An 8,454-nucleotide genomic window follows, 5' to 3' on the forward strand; every position below is an offset into this window, starting at 1 on the left:
AATTCTATGATCATATTAATTTTGTATTTTTAATTATTTTTTATTTTATATTTTATATTCAAGTTCTGGAATTTCTATGGATATGATTCTGTAGTTTGTTTTTTCTCTCGTTTCTGTCAAAACATGTCCTTTTTCTTTGTCTTCTTTAAACATACAAATATGTGGCACTTATTTATTTATTTATTCATTTATTTTGGGAGACAAGTCTTGGCACATTACCCAGGCTGACCCTGAACTCTTGGGCTTAAGTTATCCTTCTGCTTTATCCCCACGTAGCTAGGACTTCTCACCATGTCACTATCCCTGGCTACAAATCTCCTTTTCTTCTTTTACTTTTTTTAAACTTTAATTCTTCACACAGAATCTTGCTATGCATTTCAGGCTGGCTCTGAACTCGCTTTATAGCCAGGCTGGCCTTGAACTCACAGCAGTCCTGCTTCTGTCCCCCGGGTGCTGGGATTACAGGCATGAGTTATCATGCCAGACAAACCTTGGTTTATTATTCAACTGATTATTTGGACTGATTTTCAACATTCTGGTGCTCTGCATGATATTATCTTCTTACAGAGTCTCTATTTTTGCTTCTGGAAGATGGAGAGGCTAAAATCCATCTCTTTTAATTCAATCAATTTCGAGATGATTCTAAACTGAGCTTTACTCCCCACAAAACATACTTTACTCAAAAGGCTGACTTTTACTCAAAAGCGTTGTGGTGTTTCCCAGAACCTCTCTGCCCTAATCGTCTCTAGCTGCAACTGTATGTCTTAGACCTCTTTACACTGCTGACATTACTACTCAAATATCTCATTATAAAAAGTTGCTTTCACTTTTGGAATCAAAGCACTCAAAGAAAAAGAATCTTTAAGTGCTAGACTTATCTCTATCGACTATTCCTTGTTCTAAACTTGGTTTTGAAACTTCTCCCCAACAAGGTATCTCTGAGATGTCTGTATCTTCAAGTTGCTCTGGGCAGCATACATTTTCCAAAACAACCTAGTCAGTCTTTGCCTAGTAGAAAAATAAGTGCTCAGTGTAAACAAAAGAGTAATACGATGAAATTTCAGAAGGCTGATGACAGATGCTGCCAGCCTGGGGCTTAGCCATCTCTAACATGACATTTTCCCAACTTGGTGCCAGGCCCAGCCGAGCATTTTATCTCTCCAAGAGTACTACGCCCTCCTCCTAGTTCCAGAAATAAACCGCATGCTCACTTTTTGCACATGCGCCAAGCTCTCTCCAATCCCCAAACTCCACAACCATGTGAGGGCTCCACTCCTGGCCCCCAGTAAATCTTTGTTCTCTGTTTTGCACTTGCAGATGCTCCTTTAAGTAAGCTGTTACTATGTCATTTTGCTCACCCCCGAAATTCTCCCCGAGCCAGACCTGATAAAAATACTTCCACTTCTTTGTTATCCCCAGAGTGCTTGCATCTCTTCTGCAGCCCTCCCAAACCCTCGATAAAGGCCTCTTTTTCCCTTTCTTTGTCTATCTCGCCAAAAGCTTATCAGTTGACTAGGCCAGAAGTGATGGTACATGCCTGTAATCCCAGCACTTTGGGAGGCTGAGACAGGTGAATCACAAAATCAAGCCCAGTCTTGGCAATTTAGCAAACTAGCAGGAGCATGTATCAAAATTTAATATATATATTTTTGTTTGGTTGGTTTAAAGGCTGAGGATGTAGTGCAATGTAAAGCCCTGAGTTTAATCTCTGGTAGCAGTACCAAAAGGAGAGTGATCTATCTGGTGATGGAAAAAAGAGGATTTGGAAAAAAAAAAAAAAAAAAAACCAAAGCAGAAGATAATAAATCTGTTATGATAGTTAAGATAGCTAATATGTGTTAGTCATGCTTATTACCAACACACAATCCCTGTTCTAAGTGTATATACATTCAATCTTAATAACAAATCAACAAATTATTATTGCTATTTCCATCTTACATATGAGTAAGGCAATGAAAATGAATGGAGAAGTTAAGAAAGTTGCCTAAGACCGCAGAACATCTTCACCAGATGTACAGTAGAGCCTTAGGTAAGCCTCAGCAAGATTTGCTTGGAGACCACACCCCTCCACGGTAAAAGGTTCTTGTAATAATGGAGGCAACAGATTGTTTGAGGTGCAACTAGTATTACAGATGAAGGTTAGAAAAAGATTAATAAGCATAGGAAACAGTTTGGAGAAAGCTGATGGAGCAGTGCACGGCATGAGGATGAAGGCAGTCCAGGGCAGGGCTCAGGTGCCTGGCCACGGTCCACGGAATGGGGGCCGGACGTGTGGCCCAGCATAGAGAATTTCCTTTGCATGAGCAGTGCCCTTTGATCCCAGCACCACAAAAGCAAAAACAAAAAACCCAGAAAATAATCACGCTCTGACAGAGATTCAAAGTTGGAATGGAATTGGTTTAGACGGGTTGGTGATATATTCTTAAAATGAAATCTTGACATTCTTGTGATTCATGAGTCATAAAATGTTTCTTATCCCAGCTGAAATTTATACCCTCTAAGGAAATAGCAAATAAGATTATTATTGTTGGGTATGAATGGAGTACAGAAAATAAATTGATTCTTGACATCAGTGAGCCTGGAGAATTGAAAACGACACACACACACATGTTGCACCAAACCAATAATTCATGTTCACTCAGGACAGAAAATTGGGCTTAAATTTTGTTCCATACTATTATATTTTAAAATAGCATTATCATTCTTGCTAGTTTCCAAGTGATACATGTCCATTGTGAAAATAATTAGAAAACAGAATGAAAATTAAGAATATTAAAATCATCTATGATCCCATTGCTCAGAGACAATCACTATAAACATTGCGGGATATATTCTGATATTTTTCCTATGCTTGTTGCTTAATATAGTCCATAAAATTAGCACACAATATTATACAATTAACTTTACGCCATGTATACTGTTTTGTGGCCTGTGTTTCCATGTACAAATCCTTATTTTTTTAAATATTTTTGAGACTATGATTTTTAATAACAGCAAGAATATACATTTCCCTATTTGGGGAAACTGATTTATTCTATTAGAGTGTGTTATTTCCTGGAGGGATAAGCCAGCCCAGAATATTGCTCCCAGATGAGCACACAGCAGCATAATCAATTATCACTGCCTGTGGCCTTGGTTTCTCTTACCGAAAGAATTCTTTCTTGGAGCATGAGCCACAAAAACGTTGTCACTCAGTAGAAGAGACCTCAAGAAAGCAGAAGACTTTGTTTGTTCACTGTTATCTGCACGGTGCCCATTTCATAAACAGCTTTTGGTATCAAGAGGAAAAAGTCTAACAAATCAATTTGTATAAAATGGCCAAAGGATGAAAAAAATGATTGCAAAGAAATGCAAATGGAAGCTCCTGAGATGCAGCCATGGTGAAACTCAGGCGGCTGCACAAGAAAGCAGTTCGCCTGCCCTCTTGGTAAGCGCCCCTGGCGCTGGCCAGCAGGAAACCAAACACCTCCCCATCCCTCCAGACCAACTGGGGATAGATGTCTCAGCATCTCTTGGGAGGATGACCGTATGCAATATAGCAAATATGGGGGATTTCCTTCTATCTTCTGTTTGAAGGCAAAGGTGGTTTTCACTGTTTTGTTTTGTTATGATTGTTTTGCTCTATTCAGCATTCTCTTTCAATTGGTTTTATAATGTTTTTGGTTTGATTTCACTATACGTAACTGACTGGACAATTATTGTGAAGATAACGAGATATACTATAGTATTTATTACTACTATCCCAGTATTCTGCTGTGAAGGTCTGTATCAACTTCACTGCATTGTCTCGAATGGCTTTGTTCTGTCTTGTTCTGTTGTATTTTTACTACCTTCAAAATAAAATTTAAAAAATGAAATGCAGATGGAGTTGGGGGTAACGAGGCACCAGTGCACCAGAGAGGCTGAGGCAGGAGGAGCACCTGAGTTCAAGTTCAGCCTGGCTACAGGACCTTATTTTTAAAAATTTTTTTTTATTTTAAAGATCGTAAAATCAGCAAAACAAGACAGAACCAAGCCAATCAAGACAATGCAGCAAAAATGATACTGAACTCCAGAGCAGGACACCAGGAAACAATAATAGCTACCATGTGTATCTTGTTATCTTCACAATAGTTGCCCATTATATCAAGTATAGCAAAATCAAACCAAAACCAAAACACAATAAAACCAATCAAAACTGAATATTGAATGAAGCAAAACAGTGAAAACAGTATTGGCCTTCAAAGACAAGATGGAAATCCCCCATATTTGCTATATTGCATCCTGCCATCTTCTCAAAAGATGCTCAGACCACTGGCCCCAGGTCAGCGTAATCAACCTAACAATACAAGCATTTAATCACTTTATGTATCTTAGTTGCTACCAACTCAGGCTGTCCTTGGAATCATCCAATTGCTAAAGTGGGCGGGGGTGATTCTCAGCCAGCGCCAGTAGGCTTGCAGTGCTTACCAGGAAGACTGGACCGTTGCTTTCCTGGTTGGTCCCCCAAGTCCCAGCATGGCAGATTCTCAGGAGACACTGGATTTTTTCCAGCCTGGGCTACATGAGTTCAAGGCCAGCCTGCACTATATAGTGAGACCCTACTTCAAAAAACAAGCAAAAAAAAAAAAAAAAAAAAAAAGAGAGAAGTGCAAATGGCTCCTAGATTTATGAAAAAAATTCAAACCATATTTTTTTATTTAAAAAGAAAAAACAAAGGAAAAAAACAAAGCAGTAAGAGGGTACAAATAATACAGAATTTCAAGAAAAAATATATACAGTAAGAAATCACTAATTAATAGATTACATATTGTCATCTTAGAAACAGTTGTCCAAATTACAAAATTAAAGCATACAAAGTGGACATTCATACAGTGAGTTTGCAGACAGTTCTGTTCAATGATCCAACAAAAACTCAGTAATATGGTTTTCTATCCTACACACTTAAATATACATGCAATTATATCCTTTAGACCACTTTCTTTTCCTCCCTTTTTTTACAATAACAATTACACTTTTTGGGTTTTATTCAAGCCATATTTTTAATTAGAAAAATGCAATTTAAGATAAACTTTACATTTCTCACCTGTAAGATTAACAAAAATCCAAAAGTTTGATAGTATATTTTGTTAGCAAAGTTGTAAGGGAATAAGCCATGTTTTACAGTGCTGGTAGCAAAATAAAGTGGCACAATCCCATATGGGGGAATTTGACAGAACGACAGGTACATTTACCTTTTGACTCCATAATTTTTTTTTTTTTTTTTTTTTTTTGGAACTGGGTATCCAACTCATGACCTCAAGTTTGCCAGGCAGGTGCTTATGCTGCTGAGCTAAATTCCCGGACCTCTTTTTTTCTTTTAAAGGAATATAAAACTATTTATTGACCACTACTCACCATTATTTATAATAAAGTAAACAATATATAACATTTTGACTACTACAAAGTTGTTTTCCTGGCTTCTGGGGAAAACGGTAATCTGAATACTGAAAAGATTGAGTCCACATGTATGAAACAAGTTGGGGGTCAGGAAAAGCATGCAGGTCAGTAATTTAGATGGCAAATTTGTTCACTCAGTGATTCTAGCAGGTCCTAAATGGTGTGAACAGGTGTGAACACCTCTAACTACTCAGTGGGTTCCCTTTGGCTTCCCACAAATCCTGACTTTGAGTACAGATTTCAACTTGTTGCAAAGCGATGGGTCGTGAGGAATCTTTAATGTTCTGTTAACAAGTCTTCCTTAACTAATTCAGACCAACTAGGTTTTGACTTGTTACCTTATTTGGGTGAGGAGGTTATTGGTAGAGATAAGAATTTTTCTTTTCAGGAATTTTGCAAGTAAACTGCCGCATTTTTGTGACTAAAGACATAAATATGGATTCTGATATGACTGCTTTGAAAATACCCACTTTAAACTGTCCAATTAACCACAGAACCATCTGTTTAACTTGAAAGGCTATGGCTTCAGGAAAACTTTTAAGTGGAAGAAGTTTATTTCTTAGATTGCTCAGAATGATGGCATTTCAAACATGAGCTTATCACCCACAGTTTTTGTTTTGGTAGCTATTTAAAAACAAAACAAAAACCATTTATACAAGCATTTTATTTATACACACAAAACAAAAAGCTCAGAATGGTCCTTTAGCACACGAGCTATCACATGAGTTCTGATTGAATTTGACTATGGACAACTCCCCCAACATTTAGAAAAGTAGAGGAAATTATCAGGCTATCAAATGCTCTTTTCTGACCAAGGAAGCGACTACAAAAGCTTTTATTTGCTCAAAGAACCAAAACAAACAAACCCAACAGCACTCCCAAATACTACTTTCAAAACTAACATAGTAAACTTGATTTTCATTTTAATGCTATTTTTTTCACACTAGTAAATCAAAACCAAGACCTATTTATATATACAGACAGACAGACAGGTGTAGATGTAGATGTAGATGATGTAGATATGGATATAGATATAGATTACTATCTATCTAAATGATACAAGTGATTGAGCTTCATCTTCTGGACAAGAACACAATGTTAGTGTCTCTTCATAAAACACAATTACCATTTGAGGGCATTTCATATTTGCCTCTTTTTCCAGCACCAAGTCAGCCTCCTTTGAAGCTTCCCGTTTCATGAGAAACATGTTTTCCACTACGGTCAATTATTCACTCAGGATCGAGACCTCCAGCAAAGCCTCTAGGTCTGTCAGCAGCATCTTTTTTCTTTGATTTTCTGTCATCAGATTCGCTGTCAGATAAAAATTTTCTTTTTGTACCGTCTTTTTCTCTACCAGCTTTTTGAGAACTAAGAAATGCTTCAAATTAACTCTGGAAAATCTAAATTTTCCTTTAGGTTCCCAGCATCTGTAAATCCCTTCCGCTTGAGAAAACTCTCTACCTTCCCCTGCACCATGCGTCAGGCCAGGGCTTTTTCTCCCACAAATTCTTCAGGCTCTGCTTCCTCAACATTTTCTCTTTTTCCTTTTTGTTTGTTTCCCATTTTTTGCAATGTAGTTTTATTGGGTGACATTTTTATTGCAGACTAGAAGAGCTATTAAGTCCACGCTGTGGCTCCTGAGGGTCCGGGGAGAGGAAGGGAGGAGGAAGGATGGGGTGAGCAGGGTGACCCGGGTCTGCAGCAGAGGCTTTTCAGCATCCACAGCTGCTGGCACCAGAAACCTGATGCCATCATTTCATTTCTAGAAATCTACCCAACAAGTACGAACTATATAACTTAAAATGGTATCTATAAAACTTATTAACTACAGCATTATTTGTAATTTCAAAAGAGTAGAAATAACCCAATTTTCAGCAATGAAAAATGGATAAATTATGGTATATCCACAGAGAGGAGTATTATGAAACTGTTAAAATTCTTGGGAAGGGGCTGGGGATTAGGCCTGATCATCAGCATAAGTGGCTGCTTTACAGGCACAAGGTCATGAGTTCAATCCCTGGTACAAAAAAGAATTCTTGGGAAGGTCTTTTTGTGCTGATTTTAAAAGAATATATTAAAAACAACAAGGTACAGAATGGTGCTACATTTTGTGTAAGGGACGAAAAAATATGCATCTAGGCACAGTAATACTTCAGTTCACAAATACTTTTGTTCACAAACAGGTTCTCAAACGAAAGTGTTTGACAAAATTTCACTTCCATTCATGAACTCCACATCTGGTGGCATCTACAACCATGGCCATCGACTCACACAAACACAAATGCAGTCATCTTCTCCAAAATTGTAAAACAAATCATGTTCATAAACGGAGTTTCCACTGTGTTTGTTAATAGTTACACAAAGAAATACATGAAAAACACTAAACTGATCAAAATGTTTATTTATGAAGGAAACTCTGAGGTGGCCAGACTCCTCTGTGAACATCTTTCTAGATTTCAGTCTTTGAGAAATGTGTTCCATCCAGAGAAAAGGTGTAGGTCAAGCGACTTTAGGCACAGTACTGGCTCTGCGGCTGCTCCCTGGCTTGTGATAGGGTTACATCCTGATAAGTGCGTGATAAACACACTCACCCTGATGGACACCCTGGTTTATGAGCAGCGGCGGCCCAGTACGGCACTGCACAGTGTATAATCTCTGTGGTTTTCTCTCATGATGCTACACCTGGCAGGAGTTACTGCTGCTCAGAACCATGAGAGGGTCAGACCACATACTATATTTGATTCAAATTCAAAGTATGATTTGTACTGAATGCATATGACTTTTGCACCATTGTGAAGTCCAAAAATCTTACATTGGTCCATTAGAAGTCAGGGACCATCTCTACCGCCACAGAGGGATACAGTTGTCTAAAGACAAAAAGACTTGCAAGAAATTTGAAATGTTAGCTCAGTAATTTTATTTTTATAGTAGTGTTGGTACTGTTAATTCTAAAATTGTTTTATTATATTACAAAGCATATAAACAAGTGTGATAATAATGGTAGAAATCAAGATTTCCCATACAAAAGAAAGAAAC

General features: G+C 37.8%; 1 pseudogene; it reads right to left on the reverse strand.

The window, feature by feature from the left end:
* Positions 1–6,643: 6,643 nt before the first annotated feature.
* LOC106025114 (chromobox protein homolog 3-like) lies at positions 6,644–7,011 on the reverse strand (annotated as a pseudogene).
* Positions 7,012–8,454: the final 1,443 nt, after the last annotated feature.

This window comes from Cavia porcellus, unplaced genomic scaffold, assembly GCF_034190915.1.
Source record: "Cavia porcellus strain 051 isolate PalLab524CR breed Dunkin Hartley unplaced genomic scaffold, mCavPor4.1 scaffold_21, whole genome shotgun sequence".
In the NCBI taxonomy this organism is placed as follows: domain Eukaryota; kingdom Metazoa; phylum Chordata; class Mammalia; order Rodentia; family Caviidae; genus Cavia; species Cavia porcellus.